This window comes from Semicossyphus pulcher, unplaced genomic scaffold (genome assembly GCF_022749685.1).
Source record: "Semicossyphus pulcher isolate SPU_LCO1_2020_fin unplaced genomic scaffold, fSemPul1.0.p SCAF_17, whole genome shotgun sequence".
NCBI classification, from domain to species: domain Eukaryota; kingdom Metazoa; phylum Chordata; class Actinopteri; order Labriformes; family Labridae; genus Semicossyphus; species Semicossyphus pulcher.
In genome coordinates this window covers 4,533,513-4,546,859 of record NW_027211681.1, presented here as the reverse complement: position 1 = coordinate 4,546,859, position 13,347 = coordinate 4,533,513, and the positions used below count along the sequence as shown (strand labels likewise).

The window sequence follows — 13,347 nt, the reverse complement described above, 5'->3', positions numbered from 1 at the left end:
CATGATGATGATTTATTGATATTCATAATGATACGTAGTTTGAGGAGTATTCTGATGATTCTTTTGTTAAACTTTAAAATATAGCTGATTAAGTGGGACGTTGTCGTTCCCCGTATTTTAAAGCTGGATTATTCTTTTCTAAGCTAAGATGATGAAACACTTTATAAAGCAGTTTCACATTAAAAATGAGTAGCCCCTTTCACACTGCCAGTTCCAGGCGGGATTATGACATCTCTATAACGTTCCGTCTTCTATGTAAAACGCACGATGGAGGAATGGTGGGACGAGCCGGCAATCGGAGGTAGTAACAGGTGAAACAGTGTCAGTGTAAACGGCGGAGCTCGCGTACGTCTTGCTCCTGCAACGCCGGAACGCTATGCGAACGGCGTTGCTTGGTCCAATGTAAAGTGGCAAAGGCTGCATGACGGCGCAGATTCGTTACAGCGCTGAGGCGGAACCGCAGTGTAAAAACAGCTAATGTCTCTTTAACGCTCCTGTGAGGACGCAACATGTTCAGGGTCATGCAGCTAACTTTGGTTCTTGGAGTTCATCTTGTTTCATAAGTTTTCCTTCAGTATTCATCATTCATGAGGTTTTTAAGCTTCTCTTGAAAAAAAGAACTGTTAAAACTTTAAATAAAGAAGTTTCAAGTTAAAATATGTCCTATACTCCTTAACCTTTAGCATCCATATGCCACTAAGATCCATATATTGTTGTATGTTACATTTTGCTCACCAATTTCTTAATGGAGGATCAGGTTTGTCAACCTTCACATGGTCATTGTTGCACCTATGGCCCCTTTCGTTGTTGTTTACAGAAAACAGGAAACGAAGAGGCAATAGGTGCACTGCACTGTGTTCTAGCATAATACTGCAGACTAACTGTGCATGTCGGCTGTGTGGCAGGCGGTTTGATCTATCCATAAAGTAAAGATGTGCTAAGTTTACCACTATCATCAGTGTAAATGTTGTTGTGATCCCATATATTCTTCCACTTCTTAAGAAGCATATAAAACATAAGAAGCAGCACCACATTCACTCTGTCCGTCTCCCTGTAGCTCTCTCACTCTGTGCATACCTGTCCCAGAATAAACCTCGCCCTCTGGCCTCCCGCAGCACAGCCCCAGCTGGATGTCTGCTCCAACATGAGCACATATCTGAGTGAAATGAGCAGCGGCCTGTTAGACTCCATCGGTTTAAAAAAGGATGCATGTATAGATTATTTATGAGCGGGACTGTAACTTTCTACGACACGTCCTTTAAGAAGAGGAAGGAGGAGGATGGAGATGTGCACTTTGCACATGGCAGATGGTGCGCGCTCACTGTACGTTAATAAGCACTCATTGGAGAGTAATGACACAGCTCAAGTGGAGAAGGACGAGTTCTGAAGTGAGAATTAAGTTGTAAATCTACAAAAGTTGGTAATTACATGGTATTTCAACACTTCATGTCAGAGTCATAGACTATAAATAATCAATCAACTCTAAATTGCTCATCTGTCAGCATTCAACTCTCCTGACATAACATCACTCAACTCAGCACTGCAGAGAGCTGTGTTCAGATGATGCTTCTGCATCTCAGACACAACTTGCAGATCAGAACAGCAGCAGAATAGACTAAAGAACAACCCCCACCTCTATTTTAATTTGTCCCATTACTCGATTCTTGCAGTTCTTTCCACTGTGACGTGACGAATATGCAGCTTTCTACTAATAAAAAACATCTAAGGTCACAGCAGTGGAGGAACAAGCCACAGAAATGCATAAAACACTACCGTTTTCACTTGTCAGTATCTATTCTTCTGAAAGAGAACAACATGTACCGAATGTGATCGAGAGGCTAACAAAAAACATCTCTGCCCAGAATCCAACTCAGTGCATGCACAGTGAATAAGCCCTGATTCCTCCTGCAGACAGAAGAGGGTAGAGAGGCAGCATAACTGCTGACTCAAATCCCCTGAATAAGACCAGAGTCGTGCTAACATTCACCTGCAGCGGCCTGTTGGCCTGCGTCCAGCAGTGGAAACAATGTCTGTGAGGAGTAGAGAGAAGTTACTAAATCATTTTTGTAAAGAATAAAGAGCGATACACCAATCAGCCATACCATTATGACCACTGACAGGTCGAGCGAAACACATTGATTATCTCGTTACAATGGCGCCTGTCAGCGGGTCGGATACGTGAGGCTGCAAGTGAACAGTTTGTCCTCGAAGTTGAAAAAATGGGCAAGAAAAATGGGCAATGTGAGCCACTTTGACAAGGGCCAAATTGTGATGGCTAGACAACTGGGTCAGAGCATCTCCAACACTGCAGCTCTTGTGGGGTGTTCCAGGTCTGCAGGGGTCAGTAACTCCTAAAGTGGTCCAAGGAAGGAAAACCGGTGAACCAGCGACAGGTTCATGGGCGGCCAAGGCTCACTGACGTGTGAGGGGAGCAAAGGCATGCCAGGTCAGGGTGCCTATGCTGACGCCTGTCCACCACTGAAAGCGCCTACAATGGGCATGTGAGCATCAGAACTGGACCACGGAGCGATGGAAGAAGGTCTGATGAATCGTGTGCGTTGCTCACCTGGGGAAGACATGATACCAGGATGCACCATGGGAAGAAGGCAAGCCGGCGGAGGCAGTGTGATGCTTTGTGCAATGTTCTCCTGGGAAACCTTGGGTCCTGCCATTCATGTGGATGTTACTTTGACACGTACCACCTACCTAAACATTGTTGCAGACCAAGTGCACCCCTTCATGTAAACAGTATCCCTAAAGTCAGTTGCCTCTTTCAGCAGGATACTGCGCCCTGCCACACTGCAGGGATGGTTCAGGAATGGTTTGAGGAACACAACGAGTTCACGGTGTTGACTTGGCCTCCAAATTCCCCAGATCTCAAACCAATCGAGCAACTGTGGGATGTGCTGGACAAACAAGTCTGATTCAACTTACTGGACGTAAAGGATCTGCTGCGTCTTGGTGCCAGATACCTCAGCACACCTTCAGAGGTCTAGTGGAGTCTCGTCGGGTCAGGGCTATTTTGGCGGCCAAATGGAGTCCTACACAATATTAGGCAGGTATTGTGTCTGACTTAGTAATGAAGGCCCTATATAGCAACAAACAGCATGGGCTGAGACCTGTAATCACTTCAGAGAGAAAAGTGCAACTGTGTTATGTATTATTTATGTGTTATTTATTAAAATCCTTCAGGAGTCTATAAGGTTTTTTTTGTTTCCTAGCTTGACCTTAAATCAATAATGCATGAGTACATGTCTTTGTGCCCCAAGCGCACGGCTTTATGAACCATCCACACTTATTACTCCTGGTCATCTGCAGAACTGAGTGGACTGCAGTCCTGAAGCGACCCCCCCTCCCAGTGAGGGGTGCAGAGACTCTTGGCCTATGTGAAATGCGGAGGAGGGGGGGGGCTCTCTTTAATTTGCCATGCTGACTGTAACACCATGTGACAGAGGTAAACTTGGTGTTTCAGCTAATGAGTCCATGTCTGGCCCAAGGTCAGGAGGTGCTCATTACGGTGACAACGCACACTGTGACTTAAACTTCACCGTGTGACACTCAGAACATGTCCGCAGGTCCGAGTTTACATTTAATAATACAAGTCTTTAAATAGCAATGAGTGCATGTTCTTTAAAACAGACCAGCTGGAAGAAAATAAAAACACGTTTCATAATAATGATGTCAAGTTGAGCAAAAACATAAAAGTCATCTACCTGGAACAGGTTGTAGGAATATGAACATTCAAGCTAATCTCACAGTGTGGTCCAGAGAGAGCTGTTAAGACATGAAGGAAATCTCAAACACATCCAAGAGTGTGTGTGCGCGTCTGTTTGAGTGTGTGTGTGTTTGTGTATGAGCCCCTCGTCGACAGGAGGCCTGAGCTTTAAGTCTCGCCGGCTCCAGTGGAGACAGCGAGGGAGAGATCCAGACAAACACAGCTCGCTGCCAAGCATCGTTACTTACAACACCCACTCCTCCCCACAGCACATTTCCACTGCCGGCTGCCAGACTCAGTAATGATGATATTTGATAAAAACAAGCTCCTATAAAAATAAGTTAGATCTCTCATGCCGAGCAAATGAAATCAATTTGGGATGAGCTCTTGGGAAGAAAGGAGGTTTGGACTATTTCAGAGTGTTTTAATGCATGAGGACAGAATGACTCAAGAGTAGGAATAATGTGGGCCCATTGTGAGTAATGATGTGTAATGGCAGATGTCACTACCTTCTAAATATAATAAGAGTTGTTTATGTGCAGCTGGTAAAATTTTATAATGCACTTTTAATGACAGCAGTATTAACTCTTCGATATATCGGTATATTTGGATCTCAGTGGAGATAGCAAATCATCTGTAGTGTTTGAGATTCTGCTCAGTGTTTTTGTTACGTGAGGTTTCCCATTAAAGAAAGAGTGAAGTTAACTAACTTAAGTTGCCTGACACAAGACGCCAGCTGGCCTAAAAAAAGAAGACGTTTGCTAATGTTGCTAATGCTAATGCTTCTACCCAGAGGCCTCCTGTTCACAAAGACAGCTCTAACATAAAAAAAAGAAGATCCACTAAAAAACAAGTGAATAAACTCAGAACTTCAAGGCTCAATCGTCGTCCAAACACACAAAAACAAGTATTTCAGAGTGATTTTTCTTCCTTTACGACTGACCTGAGCTCTGTCAGGTCAGGTCAGACTGGAGCTGCAGACTGCTGAGCTGGAACGCTCCCGTCTCCTCGTCCTCCCTTTACTGCAAGTCCATTTTCTCCTCTAGTGTCATGAGGAGGCTCTAATGAATCAGCCTATTGAGCGGGGCAGAACTGTGTGCAGGCTTTGACGCTGCCAAAGTGTGTGTCTGTGTGTGTGAGAATGAAAGAGAAAGTGTGTGTGTTGCGATCCAACTTCCCCAGCCTCCCCAGAACACAAAGCTGTCGTTTGTGGCCTCTCAGCACTACAAAAGCCCCACAGGCCACCAGAGCTGAGAGTGAATGTGTGTGTATAAGTGTGTTTTTCACTGTAGGACCATATGGATGAATATATATGTTCTTATACCATATGTGTTTGACTATAGATGTATGTTTATGAGCAAAACAATCAGCTGCAGCTCTTTCATGTAAATATTTTTTACACGTGTGTGCATGTGTTTCTATACGTGGTCACAATGAGGCCAAAAACACCCAGCATGCATTCCACTGGGATGCGCCTAATGATTACAAGACACATCATGTGGCCTAGAACCAGAGTCACACACGAACTGCACCACCGAACCATGGCACAGAGTCAGACGGCCATAAAGCTAAAAGACATACGACCACAGCAACACAACCAGAGCGCTCCCTTAGATCTTAACACAACTAACAACTGGGGCCAACAAATCACATCAAATATGGCTGTAAGACGCAAACCACATACAGTGCATACACATGAGGCAGAGATGCAAACACACACAAACCAAACTCCTCCTCTGGATGCTGTCAGGACTGATGAGTCACCGTGGAGACAGATGTTATTTATCAGGGAAACACCCCGATTGTAATTAAAACAGTTTGTAAAGACAAATCAGCGTGTGTCAGTGGAGGGAGCCTCTTTGGTTTATATCTGTGTTTATCACAAGTGTGTGTTTGTGTGTGTGTGTGTGTGTGTGTGTGTGTATGTGTTTCTCCAGGCTTTAAGAGTGAGCAGTAGGACTTTCCTACATCTATCTCTGTCTATGAAGTCATCTTTCTCTCAGTAACTAAATCAAACTAAGAAAACAAAATGGTTAAAATGTTACTTTTAATGGGGAAATTAGTGCGTTTAATACCTCCAAATCAATATAATGGACACAAAGTACATGTCAAACAAGAATAAACGTGCAACAAGCTCTCAAGCTGGAGGGCTGGGCTGAACATGAATATCCCTGTCAGATGCGCCGGCCTGTTTTGATTTACACCAAAGACTCTCCCTTAAAGTCCAACAATTATATCCCTTTTATTGTTTCCACCCTCCGTTAAATCCATCACTCTTTGGGATGCCTGCAGTCTTTTTATGTTTCTGTTTCGCTGCCTGTACCCGCTGACAGCTGTGAAAATGTGCATAATTCAAAACCTCCTTTGTCCTGCTGATTCTCCCAATAATCTCCAAACTGGAGGCAGCTTAGCGTGAGTGTTGACTTGTCTTTGACTGAGAAGTAAGTGAGAGGTAAAGACTTACAGAATAGCTTGAACTGATCATCAACTCAATCCACTTTTCAGGGATATAGTGGAGTTCTGGGTGAGTCCAAAAGCATCAATTTGTCGCTTCAAATTATACTGTTAATCTACACGGTCCAAGGAATGCACGATTAAGCTGACTTCTTTGAGGACAGGTATGAGGATGCATTGAGGTCCGATGGCTCAGGCCACGCCTGGAGGTTGTCTGAGAGGTCATACTCTGTAAGCAGTGTGTACACTAGTGTGTCCTGGGCCACATTTAAGGACCGCTTCTTTGTAGTCAGGGCAACAGTGATGATGTCTTTGAGAGTCAGATCACTCAGCTGTCATTCTTGACTGATGTTATGCTTCTCCACCATGTCCCAAGAGACTCTTTGGGTTTAAATATTTGTTGTCATTCCAAGCATATCAATGAGTGCACAGAAGACGAGAGAAGCAAGCAAGACGGTGACTGTAGGCAAAATGTGACCCACCAGCAGTTCATAATAGTTTAGTTTATCTACTGATGTTTTATGTGTTCATGTTGATTTGCATGTAGAATGGATATTAGATGTGGTCACTGGAGACGCTTTCTAAATCTTTTAAATCAAGGCTGAAGACTCGCCTGTTCAGAGCTGCCTTTTATTAAATTATTTTAATACATTTATTTAAATTTTTCATAACTGCACTGTAACTTTTATTGTATTATATTCTATAACTGTCTTTTTATATTAAGCTTCTGTTTTAGCCGTTTATATTTTATCTTCACTTTGCTTTGTCTTGTTTTATGATGTGTTTCTTTGCTTTTGTTGTTTTAGTAAAGCACTTTGAATTGTCTTGTAGCTGAAATGTGATATATAAGTAAACTCGCCTTGCCTAATGCCAGGTATAAACAGCCACAGTCAAAGCTGTGTACTGAAATGGAATCACCCAGGATGCATTTAAATATCAGGTGTAAACAGGTACTGGGGTTTAAATAGAAAAGCATCAATTAGAAAACCAAAAAGTGCAGTTTGGAGACTAAATGGGTTTCGTCCATGGGTCTGCCTCTCCATCAGATTGTCATGTATTAAAAAACTAAACAAATGTGAAAATGACGTGTTAGCACATTTACTGAACTATCATATACTGATTTTGAATCATTATAATCAATCAACATGTCCTGTATTTGGCTTGTGGAATTTGTCGAGGTTTCTCACTATGTTACATAACACTGAGCTATGTCTGAAAAGGGTTGATCACATTGACACAAATCAAATTAGTTCACCTCTAACTGAATTTAAATGACGTTTGTTTCAACTGGCAAACACATTTTAATCATTACAGACGCCTGCTGAATCGACCAAACTCCTCTAGAGTGTGTGTTTACATAGAGACGGTGATGTGGGTAGCTGGTGTGTGTGGTCTGGACGAGTTGGGAGATAGGAGCAGCTGTGATGGCGTCCAGATGACTACAGAGGAGACACTATCTCAGGTCACATATTCCTTCTGTAAAAAATGACATTAACAACCAGGGACATGACAAAAGCTGGGCGAGGCTGCCAGGACCAGACAGCATGCTGAGACAGTCGGCAAAGTGAGAAGAGGAGCAGATTTTAAATGAGGGCGAAGGGAGAGGCTGACGTCCCTTTACTGCCCTGCTGAGCAGAGGACAGGTTGTCTTACTGAAGTGAACAGAGGAGAGGACAGAGAGAGAGAATGGGAGAAGAGGGGAGAGGGAAGCAGGAAGATAACAGGTGACAAACAGCCACAGAAAGAAAAAACAAGTGTTACATGTACTTGAAGCAGAAAACAAGACAGAAAGCAGAGACAAGAAAACGATTAATGAGCCAAGGATACTCAGAGAAAGAACATGACAGATGATTTGACCTTAACTTCCCCGCTCCTGTAAATGGTTGAGCAGTCAGGTGCTTTTATATCTCTACTCTCTTCCTTTGTATTTTTCTCTTAGCCCTTAAATTGTCTCCTCAGCCTTCCTTGTTCAGCAGACACCCTCTTAACCTCAGGAATGCCTGATCCTTTCTTTCTTCTATCTGCCCTCGTCGTGTCTAACCTTGTTACACGAACACCTTGACTACATAAAGCGATGCCAAGCGTTTGTCTCTTTTACTTTCATTGTCTCTTTAGTCATGCAAGAAGGGTTAGCAGGGAGTCAGCAAGAGAGAAAGAGACCAATTACTGAGCAATATTTTTATAGTAACAATGGATGTGCCATGGCTCTGCGTGTAACCAATCAGCAGTGAAAGCTGTGCATGCAGCTCAGTGCTCACACACATGACGGAGAGGAGAAAAAGTTCATTTCTTTGCAAATTGTATTTAACTTTGTTTTATTTACTTTATAAAACTTCAGGAAGTTATTTATTTATTTATTAAAATTTTCAGTTAACTTTATAAGAGATGCTGCTGACCCTGCGAACACCTGCACTTTTTGTTTGTTTGTTTAATAAACATATGCTTAAAGGCATTTAAACAAAGTGTTGGAGTTTGTATTATTCAATATTTTGATGCCAATATTTTCACTTTTACTGCAAATGAATATCGGCTCCAAATATCGGTTATCGGCCTCCTTGACTACTAATAATCGATATCGGCCCTGAAAAAACCATATCGGTCTATCTCTAATGTGTACTGTCAAGTGGTTCCTGATAAACCAAAAGAAAGTTAAAAGTTACCTTGTTTTGACCTTTACCTAAAAGTTTTCACTGAGGTTGTTTCAGTGGAAAAACTGCGACAAATGCTACAACACTACCACTACTACTACTACTACTACTACTACTACTACTACTACTACTACTACTATTACAACAAATGCGGCACGCTACCTGTGCAACACTAAACAGAAGATACACATGCCTAGCCGTTTAACATAGTGTAGCACTTCGCAGCTAAAGAGCCAGATACTTCCCTCAGGAGTTGGTGGAGACCAAAAACAAAGATAAAAGGAGTTTGGACTAAAATTCTGGTTCGATACAAAATGCATGCGTATTGTGCACTCGGGACGGGAATCGCAGGGTAACTCATGATACGATACGTGGCCCATGATAACATAGTAATATCACGATACAGCGATAATTGATATATCGCTGTCCCACCTGTATTGTGCACTGTCTGCGTAATGTTCAGAACATCAACTTTAAAAGGTGATAGTTCTTTTACAGCTTGATATGCTGCCTCCAAGTGGCTAAAGAGGGTCTAAACAGGTCTAAAGAATAAAAAAAGGGTGAGGGATTGACTTTACTTTAATCTTCATTATTCCTGGATGATGTTAACATGGAAAAGGCCAAGATGCTGCTATCAGCGCAGGATAAACTGAATCACACAGAGAGAGCTATGAAACTCATTACGGGATAACACCAACAGCTGTTAATCCACTTTCTATTGTGGTGTAATTTATAAATGGAGCATTAGGAGCTTAGACAGATGGCTGAGCTGTTGTTTGCAGTCGAAATGGAAAAAATGTCCAAATGAAAAAGCTGTCGGCTCCACTGGGAGGGCTGTGAAAGAGTCAGTGATGATAATAACACTGAATAAGCTTGTGGGAGAGAATTGTGACATTTTTCTGTAGCAAGTTTAGATCAGTTATAACATCTGAACACACTCTGTGAGCCGTTTTGATATATGTTACCAATAGCAACAATTACAGACACAGAGGAACATGTTTGTGTGCGGATAAAAACAAGTACCAGATGAATCTTCGTGCCACATAAGAGTTCCCTGCAGAGAACTTAATTAAGGGGCTAATTTGAGTCTACACATGGCTTCTTCTGCTAACTGCCTCTGTGTCCTGATGAAATGTATATGTGCATGTGTTTTGGCAGGACATGCAAATTCCCAATCATGCTGTGTGCCATACCATACAACATACCGATCTAAATATAAAGCACAGTATCGTCAGCATGTAGCCACATGCGCAATCAGAGACACACTAAAAGAGTCTTGAACACAACTAAAGCTCTCAGCAGCTATGTCTGTTGAGGGTTCAAATGGTCGCATGAAGGGATAAAGAATCCAGATATGAGGACAACTGTCGCCTGGCTCGGTCTGCAAAGGCACTCCGAGAAGTACTGGACACATAACGAGACACGTCAGCAAGCAGGGCTGCTTTGTTGTTGTGTTTTTTTTCCTCTGACCTCGCAGGCCATGGACGTGGGAGATATGCCAAACTGGGACAAAGAGGATGAGAGAGAGAGATGCTCCAAAGTGTCTGACAGAGAAAGAGAGAGTGGGAGGGTAAGATAAGACTGAGACAGTGAGGCGGAGAGACAAGAGAGGTAAAGAGACACAGAGTGAGAAAGGACAACTAGAGAGAGAGGACCTTGACTCGTCAGCTGAAGATTAATCACACTTGGATCCAATAAAACAGGAACGCTTGATGGTCCAACTGGTGCTGTCCTCAAAGCAATTGATGCAATGGATGATGCATACCTCACTTTGTCATTTACTTACTGCATAATGCCCTCTCTCTAAACAATGATATAATGATCATCTCTTGGATGCACCTTTAAATACACTGCTTAGAATCAGAGATGCTGCACAGAAGCAGGACAGGTTGTAAGGCACTTGGCAGGTTATTGTGACGGGATTTCCCAACAAATGAAGCATTAAAATGTGTTAACCTAAAACATCTTTACCCTAAAAGTGCTGTGAGCCAGTGTCTTATGTCTGTTGACAGTGAAATATTAAACCTATGTAGAGGTTTCTGTCACATGAGAACCTGTTGTTTGCTTCTGATGCTTGCTCATAATTTGGTTACCAATTTATAAGTACACAAACTGACACTGCCGACACACACAGCAGAGAATAACCGAAAACAGGACAGACGGGACAGGTAAGACAGAGTTTGTCTAGATTTTTTCACCCCTCTTTTAAGCATGAGGGGGAAGAAGAAAGAACAACAACAAAGAAAAGAGCAGAAAAGGGACTAATGTAGCAGCTCGTGCTTGTGCAGCCACGTGCTACCAAAGCTATTTAATTCTCAAATCCTGAATGCTGATAAGGACTAAAACAGGTGTTCTTCTACGAAAGAGCTGGTGCGGCTGACTGAAAGCAAGTTTGAAGAGGCTTGGCTTTGAAGATGTTGGAAAGTGTGCTTTAACAGCCCAAACTTTCCAATACAATGCCTCTTGCTTTGGCTTAAGCTGCCATGACGTTGGTGGTGGCACTTGCCATGCTTTGCCATCAATAGGAGATAATCTGCAGAAGTATAATTAACTAGAACTCACATCCAAAGTGCGCATAAACTGGTTCAAATTCCCATTCTTGGTCTTTCCGTGAGCTCTTGACATCAGGCAACTTTCAAAATAAAAGAGTGCCAGAAAGTTTTGACAATGTCAGAAAAATATTTAAATGGCCCCCAACAATGAGTCATGTAATGAATGTTAGGAAGAACTCAATTATTTGACACAACTCAATGAGCAAGCCAAGATCTGAAAAGGATTAATGAAAGGCCTGTCACTAATTGCTTTAAAGGATAACTTCCAACCCAGTAAAATGTCTGTCCAGAAGCCGTTTTTAAGCTCCCCGCTGACCAAAGCCGTGTCATTAACTCAAGGCTCTCCAAAAACCATTCCTCTCCATTTACCTTCTGTGTCCTTGAGAAAACCAAAGAGGAGGGCGGAGGCGTTTGGGCGAAAGACCAAAACATCAACACTGCATTTCAGACTTTTTCCCCACTTTTATTTCCCATCAATTGTGAGCGTTATGGTGTAAAATAACCCTGAAAACACAGCAGCGCTGTTGATGCAGTCAACAGGTGTGCAGGAGCTGAAATGGTGCGTGTTGATGCAGAAATTCTTACCTCTCAGGGGGCTGCTTGAGTTAACGTCTCGCCAACTAGGACAAAAACAGACACAAACACATTATTACTTTCTGCATCAGAGTCTTGTGGGAGCGGCTGCAGCTTTCCACTAAAACTCAGAGCCGTATGATGTGTCTGAGGCGAAGACATCTGCCACAATTAGCAGGAGACACATTTCTTTGCTTTAAATATTATTTACTCATTGTGTGCTTTGTGAAGTCTGTAATGTCGGGATACAAAAACACAAATTAGTGAGGAATGAGAGAATAAAAACCTGGAATTAAAGAAAGACGGCTCCCACAGTAAAGCCTACTTCAGAGCCTGAATCCAAAAACCTTCCAATAATCTTTGAGAACCCAGCATGCTTTGTAATTTCAGAGCGTATAAAATACATGCACATTCTTAGCCAAAACAAGATATTAGCTGTTAGCAAAAAACTTGTGGACTTGTGTTAAGAGTTGTTTCAACCAAATTCTTCACAAGAACGCCGCAAATGCTCTTCTTCTTCTCCCGTCGTAGCTCACTTGCTGCCCATGTACCTTTGTTTGCACTGGTGAGTGCTCACGTGAGAGTTCAAGCCTCGCTGTGTGTGTGTTCTCGGCCACAGCGGTCAGAAGTTTCCACTTCAGAGAGCGGGCTTTGCCTCCGTACTGCACTGGTGGCCATGCCGAGCTGCAGGGGGCCTGAGGGACCCGGTCTGCCCTTGATAGTCATCAATGTCATCTGCACAAACACCAACTGTGTCAACACGAGGGGGCACGGCCCACTGTTGGACAATACAAGAGCTATTGATAGCATGCGAGATGTGTTATTGCTGAGGGCGCTGCGCCTGCATTCCTTGATAATCATAATTGGCTTCTGGGAATTTTGGGATTGGCTGAAAATAACACATGAAAAAATATTCTACGTCTGTGTTTTAATGAATTTAGGAACATGTGTTGGAGAAAAATCCCCTCAACCATGAGGGATAAAGTGATTAAGCTCCAAATGACTAACATGAGCTCATTCAGCAAAACAACTAAAGTTGAATCTTGCATGAGTTGATGCAGTAAAATGATGTACCTGCAGGCACAGCGAGTAGAAGCGTTGTGCGAGACCCCTGAAAAGTGAAAAAGCCCAGATGCTGCAGCAGTTGTAGAAACAGACTTCCGTCCAGGTTGGCTGAATGAACAAAGAATGGAAACCACCTGCTGCATCTGGTTAGGATGTTTTCATTGTAGCGGAGGTGGAAAAATGATTTTTCCTTCACTTCTCGAGTGTGGAATGACAATGAGAAGTGTGAGAAGCATGAAGCTCGCTGACAGCAGGTCTGCACTGTTTCATACCTTACATTTGTCAGCCATATAAAAGCATTAGGAGGCCTGCAGCTCACTCAGCCTGTTAGGGAATGCCT

At 42.8% G+C, this 13,347-nt stretch overlaps 1 protein-coding gene across 1 annotated transcript in view; it reads right to left on the bottom strand.

The window, feature by feature from the left end:
- add3a (adducin 3 (gamma) a) overlaps positions 1-11,970 on the bottom strand; it is an 88,730-nt gene extending 76,760 nt beyond the window's left edge. The window contains exon 1 of the mRNA XM_069665225.1: positions 11,955-11,970. The gene's annotated coding sequence lies outside the window, so the exon portion shown is untranslated. The remainder of the gene's footprint in view (positions 1-11,954) is intronic.
- Between the last annotated feature and the right edge of the window lie 1,377 nt (positions 11,971-13,347).